At 42.1% G+C, this 16,959-nt stretch overlaps 1 long non-coding RNA gene across 3 annotated transcripts in view; it reads left to right on the top strand.

The window, feature by feature from the left end:
- Positions 1–16,959, top strand: part of LOC137313858 (uncharacterized) — a 99,581-nt gene that overhangs the window by 4,487 nt on the left and 78,135 nt on the right. For all 3 annotated transcript variants that reach the window (XR_010961100.1, XR_010961099.1, XR_010961101.1), the window contains exons 3-5: positions 6,072–6,356; positions 9,293–9,388; positions 16,462–16,746. This is a non-coding gene — a long non-coding RNA (uncharacterized lncRNA). The remainder of the gene's footprint in view (positions 1–6,071; positions 6,357–9,292; positions 9,389–16,461; positions 16,747–16,959) is intronic.

Raw genomic sequence — 16,959 nt, 5'->3', positions numbered from 1 at the left:
TATCTAAAAATTTAACAAAACGAGAACGTGTCAACATTCCAGTGAATTGGAGTTCAGATTGTGCGTTATGCCTGTGAATCTCAAAATCATTCCAAACACGTTTGGAAAGTCAGACTCTTGAGGGATGTGATCTGGTATCTATCAGACAGGGCTGGATTGGATGAACTTTTGGGACGATATAAATTATTTTCTTCAGTTTCTAAAAATGATGGCAGATGTGAAAATGTTGGTTTCAATGAATCAAGGTATCACAGGATCAAACCAGCTGCAGGAAAATATTCCATACAAAGGTGTCGATACAGCATCTTCAGCGAGACTGAGGAGGATTTGGAGCCATATTTCGAGACAACTGTAGAGAAGGATTTGGCTCTGAATTTAATAGCCGAGGTGGATTAGTCACTGAGCTCAGAGATAACGCACCCGAGGTTGTTAAAGGAATGGAGAGAGCAGATCGGAGGGACTCTGACCACAATTTTTCAAAACTCACAATTTTTGAGAACACAATTGGTAATGAAAATATCCAGGTGGACTGAAAGAGACCAAGTAATGTCTGTGTTAAAACAGGGAGAATGTGGCAATCGGATAACGAGAGACCAATTAGACAACGTCATTTGTGGGCAAACTTCTCGAATCTGCAATTTCACGCCGAATCATTTAAGATTCAGTCATGGCTGGAACGGATTAACTGTAGACATTTGAAACAATGAAAGGCAGTGGTGAAAATACCCAGCGGATCGGTCAGTATCTGCACAAAGGACAGGGTAATGGTTCGGATACCACTCTTGATTGGAACTGAGAAAAGGGCTGATCGGAGGCGACAACCAGGAGTTAGAGGGAATTTCATGAGTTGACTGAACTGGAATGTAGTTCAGGAAATTAAGGATCTGAGAGTTGAAAAAATTCCCTGCGGAGTAAATGAGAGACATTTCAAGAACAAAAATGTTGAAATGGTGAAAATGTCTAAGACCCGAACAGGGAAACTAATCAAACAAACTGTGGAGAGCGCGAAACAAAGGCCGTGGAGGGTTTTGTTCCTCCCCATTCATCACCGAGGTTTCATTTTGCCTTCAGCGGACTCACAATCCGGGCAGTAGAACTTGCGGTGGAGCGTCACTCCCCGGGAGAGCACTTTAGCAAATTGCATTCCATCAGTCCATAATATTCTGTCAATTACTTTTAATGGAATCGAGGTAAATGGAAGTGAAAATGTGGCAGGGTTGTAATGGACGGACGATCTGACACCACCTGCTGAAGGTGGAAATCTCGGCAACCGAGTCACAGAGTCGTGGTGAAGAGGAGCAGGAGGAGGCCATTCGGCCCTTCGAGCCATCTCTGCATTCAATAGGATCATGGCTTGTCCTCCATCTCAATACCATATTCCCGCTTGTCTAAATTTTTACATTCCGCTTTTATGTTCCATGCAAGTTCACTCTCATAATCTATTTTTCCCTCTCAATCAATGTGTCTATGCGCAATATAGCGCTGATATTACTGACTGTATCTGTGCGCAATATAGCGCTGATATTACTGACGGTATCTGTGTTGCTTGTGGAGCTGATATTACTGACAGTGTCTGTGCTCAATATAGCGCTGATATTACTGACAGTGCTTGTACTGATTATGGAGCTGATGTTACTGACAGTATCTATACTGATTATGGAGCTGATATTATCGACAGTATCTATGCTGATTCTATACAGCTTAATGACGACAGTATTTGTGAGAATTATCGGGTTCTTACACTGACGGCGACTGTTTTGATTATATAGCTGGTATTACTGACAGAATATGTGCTTAATATAGGGCTGATATTACTGACACTACCTCTGCTCAATATCGCCCTGTTATTACTGACAGTATCCCTGCTCAATATTGGGCTCATAATTCTGGCACTATCTGTGTTGATGAAAGAGCTGGTGTAATGAAAATATTCATTCAATTACATAGAATTTTACAGTTCAGGAACAGCTAATTTGCCCAACAGGTCTTTGCCTGGATTTATGCTCCACACAAGCGTTCTCCCACACTACTGCATCGCACCCTATCAACTTATATTTCTATTGCTAGCCCCCTCATGTATTTATCTGCCTTCCCCATAAATGCATCTGCACTTTTCGCCTCAACCATTCCATGTGGTAACGAGTTGCAGATTCTCACCACTCTCTGAGTAAGATGTCTCTCCTGAATACCATCTTGGTTTCATCAGTAAGTATTTGAAATTCATGGCCTCTAGTTTTGCACTGCCGTCAAGGTGATACATGCTCTCTAGGTTTACCCAAAGGAACCCCTTCCGAATATGAAAAATAACATCTATCAGGTCATCTATCAGTCTTCTCCTTAATAAAGAAAAGAGCCACAGCCTGTTCAGTCTCTCCTGATATTGTTACATAAATAATGCATTAAACAAGTGACGACTGGAATGAAAGGAAAGCAATGCCGGACAGGAACAATCCAGGCCATAATCATCTGCCTTAGGACCGGATTAAGGCATGCAATCTCGGTACAATATAGAGCACGGTCGAGGGGGAACTTAAAAATGCAGTAATAAAATGCCAGGAGCCGGCAGGCTGTGTTTGTGCACTGCTGCGGTTAAAGCAGATCAGTTGGAAGGACTGCACTGTCAAACTCACATATTAATCAATACAACCTTCTGTACAAGTGTTGCCTTGTCCTGCCAGTTGGGTGCGGGAGAACTGCTGTGACTCGCCCGGCAGGGGCGGAGACTCCGAAACGGCGCCAGAGAGTGCGATGTCCTGACCTGTCTCACTGGTTATCCACTGAACAAGATTATTCTGATAAAGTGGGTTTTCAGGGGCGAGGGGGGAGGTGTTGGTGGTGAATTGATATCCAGAATCCTGAACACATCACGTTAGCATCCCGGCAGGTACAAAAATCATCAAATTCAGGAACTTAGTATTTAAAATCTCGAGACACAGAATCTCTTGTACTGAACTTTTAACCATCCCTGAAATAAAATCGGAGATTGGATTCAGTGTTTCAATGTTTAATTCTTACTGGACACAGGTTGGAACAGCAGGTGTGTTTACTAAACTATATTTAAGAAAGTTTACCTTCGATTCTCTCGCACCGATTATCTGATCTTTACTCCCCTGGAATTCTGCGAAGTTCACCACACGGACTGCAGCGCTTCAAGAAGGCGGCTCACCAGCACCTTCTCAAAGGCAATTTGAGATGGGCAATAAGTGCCGGCCCTGCCAGCGTTGCCCACATCCCATGAACGAATAAGAACAATTAAGAACAGATGGAGCTCAGCATTAAATAAAACCAGCCAGTCACAGCCCATTTGGTGCGGGTACAGTGTGGACACATCCAACCGAGGAGAAAGGAAAGCCACCCAAACTGGACTTCCCTGGATGACTAAAGGGATAGAGGTTAAAATGAAAAAGGAAACGGAGGCTTGTAACGAATGTCAGGTTCATAATACAGTTGAGAACCAGGCTGAATACAGAAAGAACAGAGGAGATCGAAAGAAAAGGGAATAAGAGGGGCAAAAGGAGAGATTCAACAATAACTTTCAAAGGGGAATTGGATAAAAACTTGAAGGGAAAAATTTACAGGGCTATGGGGAAAGAGCAGGGGAAAGGGACTAATTGGATAGCTCTTTCAAAGAGCCAGCACAGGCATCAAGGGCAGAATGGACTCCTCCTTTGCTGCACTTACTGTCATACTACGATACACCCATTTAAAGGCAAAGTACAAACCATCCAGTGATGAAGCCATTGTGCAGAATCCATTGGTTAACCTTAACATTCACGAAATGCCGGAATTCATAATCCAGCACATATACGAACATAGGAACAGGAGTAGGCCATTCAGCCCCTCGAATCTGTTCTCCCATTGAATTAGATCATGGCTGCTCTATACCTGAATTCTATTCATCTGCCCTTTATACATTCCGCTTGATAACCTTACCTAAAAAAAAAATCTGCCGCTTTCAGTCTTCAAAATTTCAGTTGACCCAAAATCCATGACGGATCGGAGGAAGGAATTCCACATTTCCAGTAAACTTTGTGCGACAAAGTGCGTCATTATTTCACTGCTGAACAGCCGAGCGCTAATTTTAATATTGTGCCTCTTTGTCCTGGACTCCTCCATCAGAGGAAATGCCTTCTCTGTATCTAATGAGTGTGAGGTATTATATTTTGTTTGATAAAAAAAGGGCCACATGCTGCTTGGATAATAAGTGTCTAAATAGGGTTGAGAAGCAGAGGGTTCTGGCGGTACAGATATAGAAATCATTAGCTGCAGCGATGCAGGTTAATAAGGCCATAAAACAGCAAATCAAGCACTGAGTTTGTTCTCGAAGGATAAACTTGTAAAGCAGAGAAGTTAAGTTAAATTTGTACAGAACCCCGGTTAGGCCACACTTGGATTATTGTGAAAAGTTCTGGTCTCCATATTATAAAAATGACACAGAGGCACTGGAGAAAGTGCAAAAAATAACTACTTGGACGACACCAGAACTGAGAAGTTATACCTATCAGGAATGATTGAGCAACATGGGGCTCTTTTCCCTTGCAAAAGTAAGATGGAGTGGTGGCCTGTGAGAGGTCTTTAAGATTATCTAACGGTTTGCGACGGTGGACGGAGAGAAGATGAAACCAGAACTCGGGGCCATAAATATAAGATAGTCACGAATAAATCCAATATGGAATTCAGCAGGAATGTCTTTAACCAGAGAGTGGTTGGAATGTGGAACTCACTGCCACAAGGAGTAGTTGAGGCGACTTGCATTGAATGGAAGTTAAATAAAGTCATTGAGGCGAAAGGAATAGAGGGATATGCTGATAGGGGTAGATGAAGGGAGGAGGTTCGTGTGGAGCATGGACCATTTCTGCCGAATGACCTGTTTCTGTGCTGCACGTTCTATATAATTCTATGAAATTGCATATGGAATCCTTTTATCATTATGGAAATTTCATTTAATGCACTCTGACTCCATGAAAACCCAGAATTGACCCAAATTGTCCATTTAACAATGTATTTAATTATATGAATCGTTCATTTGAAGGTTTTTGTCAGAATGAATAAAACTCCGCTTCAATCAGCGATAGATTGAAACAAGCTGTGGAGGGAGAGTTCACATGAAGATAAATGTTGGGGATTGATTGTTTCCTCCGCTTCAGGCTGTGTCTCCGGCCCGAATGAATCCTCAATCCTGGTCAAAAAACAAGGGGTGAATTTGAGACAAAAGGGGAAATATCGCAATATATCCCTGGGATTGATCACAACAATCAGTCCCTCTGAATTATCACCACAATCTATCACAGGGATTGATAACAACAATCCGCCGCATGGAATTATCACCACAATCTCTCCCTGGGATTGATCACAACAATCCGCCCCTCGGAATTATCATCACAATCTGACCCTGGGAATGATCACAACAATCCGTCCCTCGGAATTATCACCACAATCTGTCCCTGGGATTGATCACAACAATCCGTCCCTCGGAATTATCATCACAATCTGTCCCTGGGATTCATCACAACAATCCGCCCCTCGCAATTATCACCACAATCTGTCCCTGGGATTGCTCGCAACAATCCGTCCCTCGGAATTATCACCACAATCTGTCATCAAACACACTCTCTCTTCGGAAACTTCCATCCCGGGGAGTGGCTATTTATTACTGTCTGTGAAAACCCTCAAAATGAGGGCAATCCAATCTTTCTTCCAAGAATGGTCCTTTTTTCGGATTTAAAAATGTAACTGGTGTATCTGCTGAACATTTACTGTGATAAATGTCACTGTTGAAACTCAGTACTCATTCCCCCAGTGATTGAGGTGATAGTTTAATTCGGCGGTTAAATGGTTAATGTCCTCACTTGCAGAAACAGCCTCTCCTCAGCTCACTGACGAAACACTGGCTCTTGGCCCCAGGGTGGAAGCGCAAACATTAGAAAATCGATGGGTCTTCAGCAAACAATGTCACTGATACAAATATAACAATTTATTTCTGAGAAAGTATCTGTTTTACTGAATTTCCCTGGAACAAGAAGAGAAAAAGTAAAATTTATAGCTGACTTTGTTCACAATTGACTTTGCAGCGAATTGTCAACCCGGTTCGAATTGATTCAACCAAAAAGGCCGCTCCCTGTTCTGAAAGAAATGTGGAATGTTTGTGTTGAAACACATCCTGATGTCTGGCAGCTGCTTTCACGGAGGGCGGAGCCCTGAATCTCACATAACAAGGATCAGATCAAACTCCCAAGTTGTGAACTGAAGAAATGATGCAAAGAACGTGTGCTCGATTGATTACAATGAAATGACAAGGATATGATTTGCAAAATCGACACGGACATTGATGGAAGGAAAATCCTTGCGGTATCAAGGTAAGGTTGATCTTGTGACAATTTGTTTTTTAATTAATTTTTTATGCCCCTTCCTCTTTTCTAAAGCCGATTTCCCGCGATCAGATATGTTCCCCTGGCGTACGGAACTCTCGATTCCTCGCGGATGGAACAATTCACTCATTGTTCGCGCAGACACTGACTGAAGGCCGGCTATTTTACACCGGTAATTGCAGGGTTCATCCATTCATACCCCACCAATCTCCCCACAGACACATTTTAAAGCGGTTACAGGACAGAAAGCAGGAACACGAACTCTGGAGATTTACACCATCCGACTCCAGCGCTGCCTGCTCCACATGTTAAAATTTGATATTTAGTTAACAGGGGTGGGAAACTGTCCGTTCTCACTCCATATGCATTTATTTTTAACTGTAACAGTGGCTCTCTTTACTCACTGAACTGTTTTGTGCCCGGTGCAATTTATTGAACTGATCAAAGACTGATGGAACACACAGTTCAGCTCAGGAAAGGGTTAACACATTCGCAATGGCCGATTATTGCTCTCTGCCGGGCACCTGGAAAATCAGCCTATGGTGACCCGAGGCCGGACTGAACGTGAACCAATCACAGGATAGGAGCAAAGGAGGAGATAAAACTTGTTCCTGATTAATTTCTCATTCATTCATTTAATGCAAATTAGATGGGAGAATGGAGCAGGGACTTCTGTTTTTTTCTAAAATATGTTATTGAGGATGTTATTTGTTAAACTGGCTCAACTGAAGAAAGAGGCGCTGCTCCCTTCAGACAGAAACACACTTCAGGAATGTTTTAAAGGGAAATCTGTTCAGGGCTGAAACCATCTTTCACACAGTTCGGTGTTTCCTGATCGTTCATCTTGGGAAGTTGAGATGTTGCTTTTAATATCAACAGTTAGGAGGGTCCGATCACAAAACTTTATATAAAAAGTAACAACTCAATTTACCAGCAGTCGGTCGCCCCATCACTAATCTTTATATAAAAAGTAACTACTGAAATTACCAACAGGTATGAGGGTCCATCACTGGTCTATACATAAAAAGTAACAACTCAATTTACCAACAGGTAGGAGGGTCGATCACTAATCTTTATATAAAAAGTAACGACTGAAATTAACAACATGGCGGAGGGTCCATCACTCGTCTTTATAGAAAAAGCAAATGCTGAAATTACCAACAGGGAGAATGGTCCATCACAAATCTTTGACTAAACAGTAACCACTTTCATTTCCAACAGGGAGGATGGCCCATCATTAATCTTTATATAAAAAGTAATTACTGAAATTGGCAACACTAATTTTGATATAAAAATAACTACTGCATTTGCCAACAGGTAGAGGGTCCATCATTGATCTTTTAAAAGAAAGTAAACACCGAAATTACCAACAATTATGAAGGTCCATCACTAATCATTATATGAAAAGTAAGGACTGAAATTACCAACATTGACGAGGGTCCAAAGATAAACTTTATATAAAAAGTAACCACGAAGAATACCAACAGGTAGGAGTGTCCATCACTAATTTTTGAATGAAAGAAACAACTGGAATTACCAATAGGAAGGAGACTCCATCACTAATCTTTAAATAAAAATTAAGTATTGAAATTACCAACAGGCAGAATTATCCATCACTAATCTTTATATAAAAAGGAACCACTGAAATTATCACCAGGTTTTGGGTGCATCACTTATATTAATATAAAAAGTAACTCCTCAAAATACCAACAAGGAGGAGGGTCCATCACTATTCTTTGTTTAAAAAGTAACTGCTCATATAACAAACAGCGAGGAGTGACCATCACTAATCTCGAAATAAAAAGCATCGACTGAAATTACCAACAGGTCGGATGGTCCATCATTAAACCTTATATAAAAAGTAACTATTGAAATTACCAAAAGTTAGGAAAGTCCATCACTAATTTGGCAAAAAGAGTAACTGCACAATTTAATCTTGTTATCACACTAGTGTCAGCGAATAACTTCAACTCGTTTGAAGAAATTACTGACTGAGATTAATCGCTTTTACATTTCCACAGTGTGGAAAGGATAATACAGTGATTGATAGTTTGATGAGTTGCTCTTGCCTGTGCGCACACAGAGGGAGGCACACGCACAAGGGGACAATTATGATTGTAAAATTGCCGTCGAATCTACAACTTATATATTTGTGTTTTTTTCTGAGATTGTAAGACCCCTACAAACAGTCCAACAATCAATGTGCAGCACCTGTTTAAAGTTACACAATTCATAACATTATACATTGGTGTTAATATTCGTAGAACGGTGTAAAATTCCTCACCTCCTACATTAATCAGGTCCTGATACCATGAGAGATATGGTAAATATATCCAAATGGAAGCACCAACCAAAACACATCTCCATGAACATACGGACAATGTCACTACCCATCGAGAGAAGAGAAATCATACCAAGCACCATTTGGATGTGTAGATAGACATCAGGTTCATAAAATAACAGAAATTAATATCAAAACTCCACAAATCAAAAATATTTAAAAAACAAATCTGTGAATAAAATAATACAATAGCGCCAGACTTGGTAAAACTGAGTGAAGAATCATTTAATTCATCACCTCGCTCCATATTGCCCTCCAGAATATTCACTACCTCAGGAATAAGTCTGGTGCTGGCCTGCACCGTAAGTACATCTTACTAATTGGTGCTCCCAGTGCAGAATCTCGGCCGTCGAGAACTGGGTTGTGGAGATCAGCGGGACTCATTGGGTTTCACTGGGCAGCTGTCTGCGCCGCACCTGATGTGGAGAGTTGATCGGAACAGTCGGAAAATGCTCGATCCGAGAGCTAACAGCTGTTGTACTAATGGGGAAGGAGGGACTTGATTTCACTTTTAACAAGGCGACGTTGCTCCTTCTCATTTTAATATTTCAGTCTAACCCTCCTATTAATATATTTATTACAGAGCATCACAATCTTGGAACGCCTGTCACCACCATGGGTGAAGGTCCAAACAGGGGAGAAGATCGAACATCTTCAACAAGAATGAGAGTAGACACCGGTAGGTTCAGAACAATCTTTAAAATATCAATTGTGTCCTGATAAACGGTCCAGATCATGAACAAGATCCTATTGCTCAAACAGGAAGAATAAACCGAGCATATGGAGTGCAGATAAACGAAAGTGAGTGACCATCCACCGGGCCAGTGCAGTCACAGTTGGAGGAATCTCATTACTGGAACTGTCCAATAGACACCTGATGTTATGGACTGTAAGGCGGATAGAAACAGTCACGCAGATTGGTCTTTCTGAGTAACAGCTTGAAACCAGGGAGCAGTGGGAGGCAGCCCGAGTGGGAGAGAGGTGAATGGCAGGTGGGGCACAGGAATAGGAGAGCGAGAGTGGTGCGAGAATCTATAGTCAGGGGAATAAACAGACTCTTCTGCAGCCGTGAGCAGGTCCAAATGATACGTTGCCGCCCTGGTGCCAGAGGGAAGAACTTCCTGGAACAGGTGTGACCATCTCTGGAAAGGAAAGGAGAGCGGAAAATAGTCATGGTCGGAATCAATAACACGGTTATAATTACGTTTTTAAAAGGAATATTAAAATTTGAGTTCTGTACTGATAAACAAGGCCACAGTGTGGTGATCTCCGAATTGTTTTGCACTGGGCCCTGACTGAGGACAACATGAGTCTGGTGAATGTGTGGCAGCGGGGCTGGAGCAGGAGTGAAGGGTTCATGTTCTTGGGACACTAGGGTGATTTCAGGAAGAAGGGAAGGGACGGTTACGATCTGAACCAACCAGCAAAAACGGTTTGACAGACTGGGTATATGGAGCAGTGGGAGGGTTTCACCTGATTAGACTGGAGCGTGTGAAATATCCGGATCTGAGACTAGAGAGTGGAAATAATAAAACTGTTGGAGCAGGATCAGATGATTTATGAAATAGTGAAAAGAGATCACCAAGAAAAAAGGAAGGAGGTATTTGAAGAAGTGACAGAAGATGAAACTTGATATCTAAAAATTTAAAAAAACGAGAACGTGTCAACATTCCAGTGAATTGGAGTTCAGATTGTGCGTTATGACTGTGAATCTAAAAATCATTCCAAACACGTTTGGAAAGTCAGACTCTTGAGGGAAGTGATCTGGTATCTATCAGACAGGGCTGGATTGGATGAACTTTTGGGACGATATAAATTACTTTCTTCAGTTTCTAAAAATGATGGCAGATGTGAAAATGTTGGTTTCAATGAATCAAGGTATCACAGTATCAAACCAGCTGCAGGAAAAGTATTCCATACAAAGGTGTCGATACAGCTTCTTCAGCGAGACTGAGGAGGATGTGGAGCCATATTTCGAGACAACTGTGGAGAAGGATTTAGCTCTGAATTTAATAGCCGAGGTGGATTAGTCACTGAGCTCAGAGATAACGCACCCGAGGTTGTTAAAGGAATGGAGAGAGCAGATCGGAGGGACTCTGACCACAATTTTTCAAAACTCACAATTTTTGAGAACACAATTGGTAATGAAAATATCCAGGTGGACTGAAAGAGACCAAGTAATGTCTGTGTTAAAACAGGGAGAATGTGGCAATCGGATAACGAGAGACCAATTAGACAACGTCATTTGTGGGCAAACTTCTCGAATCTGCAATTTCACGCCGAATCATTTAAGATTCAGTCATGGCTGGAACGGATTAACTGTAGACATTTGAAACAATGAAAGGCAGTGGTGAAAATACCCAGCGGATCGGTCAGTATCTGCACAAAGGACAGGGTAATGGTTCGGATACCACTCTTGAGTGGAACGAAAAGAAAGTGAAACAGTTTTAGTGGAACTGGGAAAAGGGCTGATCGGAGGCGACAACCAGGAGTTAGAGGGAATTTCATGAGTTGACTGAACTGGAATGTAGTTCAGGAAATTAAGGATCTGAGAGGTGAAAAAATTCCCTGCGGAGTAAATGAGATACATTTCAAGAACAAAAATGTTGAAATGGTGAAAATGTCTAAGACCCGAACAGGGAAACGAATCAAACAAACTGTGGAGAGCGCGAAACAAAGGCCGTGGAGGGTTTTGTTCTTCCCCATTCATCACCGTGGTTTAATTCTGCCTTCAGCGGACTCACAATCCGGGCAGTAGAACTTGCGGTGGAGCGTCACTCCCCGGGAGAGCACTTTAGCAAATTGCATTCCATCAGTCCATAATATTCTGTCAATTACTTTTAATGGAATCGAGGTAAATGGAAGTGAAAATGTGGCAGGGTTGTAATGGACGGACGATCTGATACCACCTGCTGAAGGTGGAAATCTAGGCAACCGAGTCACAGAGTCGTGGTAAAGAGGAGCAGGAGGAGGCCATTCGGCCCTTCGAGCCATCTCTGCATTCAATAGGATCATGGCTTGTCCTCCATCTCAATACCATATTCCCGCTTGTCTAAATTTTTACATTCCGCTTTTATGTTCCATGCAAGTTCACTCTCATAATCTATTTTTCCCTCTCAATCAATGTGTCTATGCGCAATATAGCGCTGATATTACTGACTGTATCTGTGCGCAATATAGCGCTGATATTACTGACGGTATCTGTGTTGCTTGTGGAGCTGATATTACTGACAGTGTCTGTGCTCAATATAGCGCTGATATTACTGACAGTGCTTGTACTGATTATGGAGCTGATGTTACTGACAGTATCTATGCTGATTCTATACAGCTTAATGACGACAGTATTTGTGAGAATTATAGGGTTCTTACACTGACGGCGACTGTTTTGATTATATAGCTGGTATTACTGACAGAATCTGTGCTTAATATAGGGCTGATATTACTGACACTACCTCTGCTCAATATCGCCCTGTTATTACTGACAGTATCCCTGCTCAATATTGGGCTCATAATTCTGGCACTATCTGTGTTGATGAAAGAGCTGGTGTAATGAAAATATTCATTCAATTACATAGAATTTTACAGTTCAGGAACAGCTAATTTGCCCAACAGGTCTTTGCCTGGATTTATGCTCCACACGAGCGTTCTCCCACACTACTGCATCGCACCCTATCAACTTATATTTCTATTGCTAGCCCCCTCATGTATTTATCTGCCTTCCCCATAAATGCATCTGCACTTTTCGCCTCAACCATTCCATGTGGTAACGAGTTGCAGATTCTCACCACTCTCTGAGTAAGATGTCTCTCCTGAATACCATCTTGGTTTCATCAGTAAGTATTTGAAATTCATGGCCTCTAGTTTTGCACTGCCGTCAAGGTGATACATGCTCTCTAGGTTTACCCAAAGGAACCCCTTCCGAATATGAAAAATAACATCTATCAGGTCATCTATCAGTCTTCTCCTTAATAAAGAAAAGAGCCACAGCCTGTTCAGTCTCTCCTGATATTGTTACATAAATAATGCATTAAACAAGTGACGACTGGAATGAAAGGAAAGCAATGCCGGACAGGAACAATCCAGGCCATAATCATCTGCCTTAGGACCGGATTAAGGCATGCAATCTCGGTACAATATAGAGCACGGTCGAGGGGGAACTTAAAAATGCAGTAATAAAATGCCAGGAGCCGGCAGGCTGTGTTTGTGCACTGCTGCGGTTAAAGCAGATCAGTTGGAAGGACTGCACTGTCAAACTCACATATTAATCAATACAACCTTCTGTACAAGTGTTGCCTTGTCCTGCCAGTTGGGTGCGGGAGAACTGCTGTGACTCGCCCGGCAGGGGCGGAGACTCCGAAACGGCGCCAGAGAGTGCGATGTCCTGACCTGTCTCACTGGTTATCCACTGAACAAGATTATTCTGATAAAGTGGGTTTTCAGGGGCGAGGGGGGAGGTGTTGGTGGTGAATTGATATCCAGAATCCTGAACACATCACGTTAGCATCCCGGCAGGTACAAAAATCATCAAATTCAGGAACTTAGTATTTAAAATCTCGAGATACAGAATCTCTTGTACTGAACTTTTAACCATCCCTGAAATAAAATCGGAGATTGGATTCAGTGTTTCAATGTTTAATTCTTACTGGACACAGGTTGGAACAGCAGGTGTGTTTACTAAACTATATTTAAGAAAGTTTACCTTCGATTCTCTCGCACCGATTATCTGATCTTTACTCCCCTGGAATTCTGCGAAGTTCACCACACGGATTGCAGCGCTTCAAGAAGGCGGCTCACCAGCACCTTCTCAAAGGCAATTTGAGATGGGCAATAAGTGCCGGCCCTGCCAGCGTTGCCCACATCCCATGAACGAATAAGAACAATTAAGAACAGATGGAGCTCAGCATTAAATAAAACCAGCCAGTCACAGCCCATTTGGTGCGGGTACAGTGTGGACACATCCAACCGAGGAGAAAGGAAAGCCACCCAAACTGGACTTCCCTGGATGACTAAAGGGATAGAGGTTAAAATGAAAAAGGAAACGGAGGCTTGTAACGAATGTCAGGTTCATAATACAGTTGAGAACCAGGCTGAATACAGAAAGAACAGAGGAGATCGAAAGAAAAGGGAATAAGAGGGGCAAAAGGAGAGATTCAACAATAACTTTCAAAGGGGAATTGGATAAAAACTTGAAGGGAAAAATTTACAGGGCTATGGGGAAAGAGCAGGGGAAAGGGACTAATTGGATAGCTCTTTCAAAGAGCCAGCACAGGCATCAAGGGCAGAATGGACTCCTCCTTTGCTGCACTTACTGTCATACTACGATACACCCATTTAAAGGCAAAGTACAAACCATCCAGTGATGAAGCCATTGTGCAGAATCCATTGGTTAACCTTAACATTCACGAAATGCCGGAATTCATAATCCAGCACATATACGAACATAGGAACAGGAGTAGGCCATTCAGCCGCTCGAATCTGTTCTCCCATTGAATTAGATCATGGCTGCTCTATACCTGAATTCTATTCATCTGCCCTTTATACATTCCGCTTGATAACCTTACCTAAAAAAAAAATCTGCCGCTTTCAGTCTTCAAAATTTCAGTTGACCCAAAATCCATGACGGATCGGAGGAAGGAATTCCACATTTCCAGTAAATTTTGTGCGACAAAGTGCGTCATTATTTCACTGCTGAACAGCCGAGCGCTAATTTTAATATTGTGCCTCTTTGTCCTGGACTCCTCCATCAGAGGAAATGCCTTCTCTGTATCTAATGATTGTGAGGTATTATATTTTGTTTGATAAAAAAAGGGCCACATGCTGCTTGGATAATAAGTGTCTAAATAGGGTTGAGAAGCAGAGGGTTCTGGCGGTACAGATATAGAAATCACTAGCTGCAGCGATGCAGGTTAATAAGGCCATAAAACAGCAAATCAAGCACTGAGTTTGTTCTCGAAGGATAAACTTGTAAAGCAGAGAAGTTAAGTTAAATTTGTACAGAACCCCGGTTAGGCCACACTTGGATTATTGTGAAAAGTTCTGGTCTCCATATTATAAAAATGACACAGAGGCACTGGAGAAAGATGCAAAAAATAACTACTTGGACGACACCAGAACTGAGAAGTTATACCTATCAGGAATGATTGAGCAACATGGGGCTCTTTTCCCTTGCAAAAGTAAGATGGAGTGGTGGCCTGTGAGAGGTCTTTAAGATTATCTAACGGTTTGCGACGGTGGACGGAGAGAAGATGAAACCAGAACTCGGGGCCATAAATATAAGATAGTCACGAATAAATCCAATATGGAATTCAGCAGGAATGTCTTTAACCAGAGAGTGGTTGGAATGTGGAACTCACTGCCACAAGGAGTAGTTGAGGCGACTTGCATTGAATGGAAGTTAAATAAAGTCATTGAGGCGAAAGGAATAGAGGGATATGCTGATAGGGGTAGATGAAGGGAGGAGGTTCGTGTGGAGCATGGACCATTTCTGCCGAATGACCTGTTTCTGTGCTGCACGTTCTATATAATTCTATGAAATTGCATATGGAATCCTTTTATCATTATGGAAATTTCATGTAATGCACTCTGACTCCATGAAAACCCAGAATTGACCCAAATTGTCCACTTAACAATGTTTTTAATTATATGAATCGTTCATTTGAAGGTTTTTGTCAGAATGAATAAAACTCCGCTTCAATCAGCGATAGATTGAAACAAGCTGTGGAGGGAGAGTTCACATGAAGATAACTGTTGGGGATTGATTGTTTCCTCCGTTTCAGGCTGTGTCTCCGGCCCGAATGAATCCTCAATCCTGGTCAAAAAACAAGGGGTGAATTTGAGAGAAAAGGGGAAATATCGCAATATATCCCTGGGATTGATCACAACAATCAGTCCCTCTGAATTATCACCACAATCTATCACAGGGATTGATAACAACAATCCGCCGCATGGAATTATCTCCACAATCTATCCCTGGGATTGATCACAACAATCCGTCACTCGGAATTATCATCACAATCTGACCCTGGGAATGATCACAACAATCCGCCACTCGGAATTATCATCACAATCTGACCCTGGGAATGATCACAACAATCCGCCACTCGGAATTATCACCACAATCTGTCCCTGGGATTGATCACAACAATCCGTCCCTCGTAATAATCACCACAATCTGTCCCTGGGATTGCTCGCAACAATCCGTCCCTCGGAATTATCACCACAATCTGTCCCTGGGATTGCTCGCAACAATCCGTCCCTCGCAATTATCACCACAATCTGTCATCAAACACTTTCTCTCTTCGGAAACTTCCATCCCGGGGAGTGGCTATTTATTACTGTCTGTGAAACCCCTCAAAATGAGGGCAATCCAATCTTTCTTCCAAGAATGGTCCTTTTTTCGGATTTAAAAATGTAACTGGTGTATCTGCTGAACATTTACTGTGATAAATGTCACTGTTGAAACTCAGTACTCATTCCCCCAGTGATTGAGGTGATAGTTTAATTCGGCGGTTAAATGGTTAATGTCCTCACTTGCAGAAACAGCCTCTCCTCAGCTCACTGACGAAACACCGGCTCTTGGCCCCAGGGTGGAAGCGCAAACATTAGAAAATCGATGGGTCTTCAGCAAACAATGTCACTGATACAAATATAACAATTTATTTCTGAGAAAGTATCTGTTTTACTGAATTTCCCTGGAACAAGAAGAGAAAAAGTAAAATTTATAGCTGACTTTGTTCACAATTGACTTTGCAGCGAATTGTCAACCCGGTTCGAATTGATTCAACCAGAAAGGCCGCTCCCTGTTCTGAAAGAAATGTGGAATGTTTGTGTTGAAACACATCCTGATGTCTGGCAGCTGCTTTCACGGAGGGCGGAGCCCTGAATCTCACATAACAAGGATCAGATCAAACTCCCAAGTTGTGAACTGAAGAAATGATGCAAAGAACGTGTGCTCGATTGATTACAATGAAATGACAAGGATATGATTTGCAAAATCGACACGGACATTGATGGAAGGAAAATCCTTGCGGTATCAAGGTAAGGTTAATATAGTGTCAATTTGTTTTTAATTAACTTTTTCTGCCCCTTCTTCTTTTCTAAAGTCGATTTCCCGCGGTCAGATATGTTCCCCTGTCGTCCTGAGCTCTCGATTCCTCGCGGATGGAACAATTCACTAATTGTTCGCTCAGACACTGACTGAAGGCCGGCTATTTTACACCGGTAATTGCAGGGTTTATCCCTTCATACCCC

The sequence above is a fragment of the Heptranchias perlo genome, unplaced genomic scaffold (assembly GCF_035084215.1).
Source record: "Heptranchias perlo isolate sHepPer1 unplaced genomic scaffold, sHepPer1.hap1 HAP1_SCAFFOLD_49, whole genome shotgun sequence".
NCBI classification, from domain to species: Eukaryota; Metazoa; Chordata; class Chondrichthyes; order Hexanchiformes; family Hexanchidae; genus Heptranchias; species Heptranchias perlo.
Note: the sequence above shows the minus strand (reverse complement) of the source record. Positions and strands in the feature narration are given on the sequence as shown.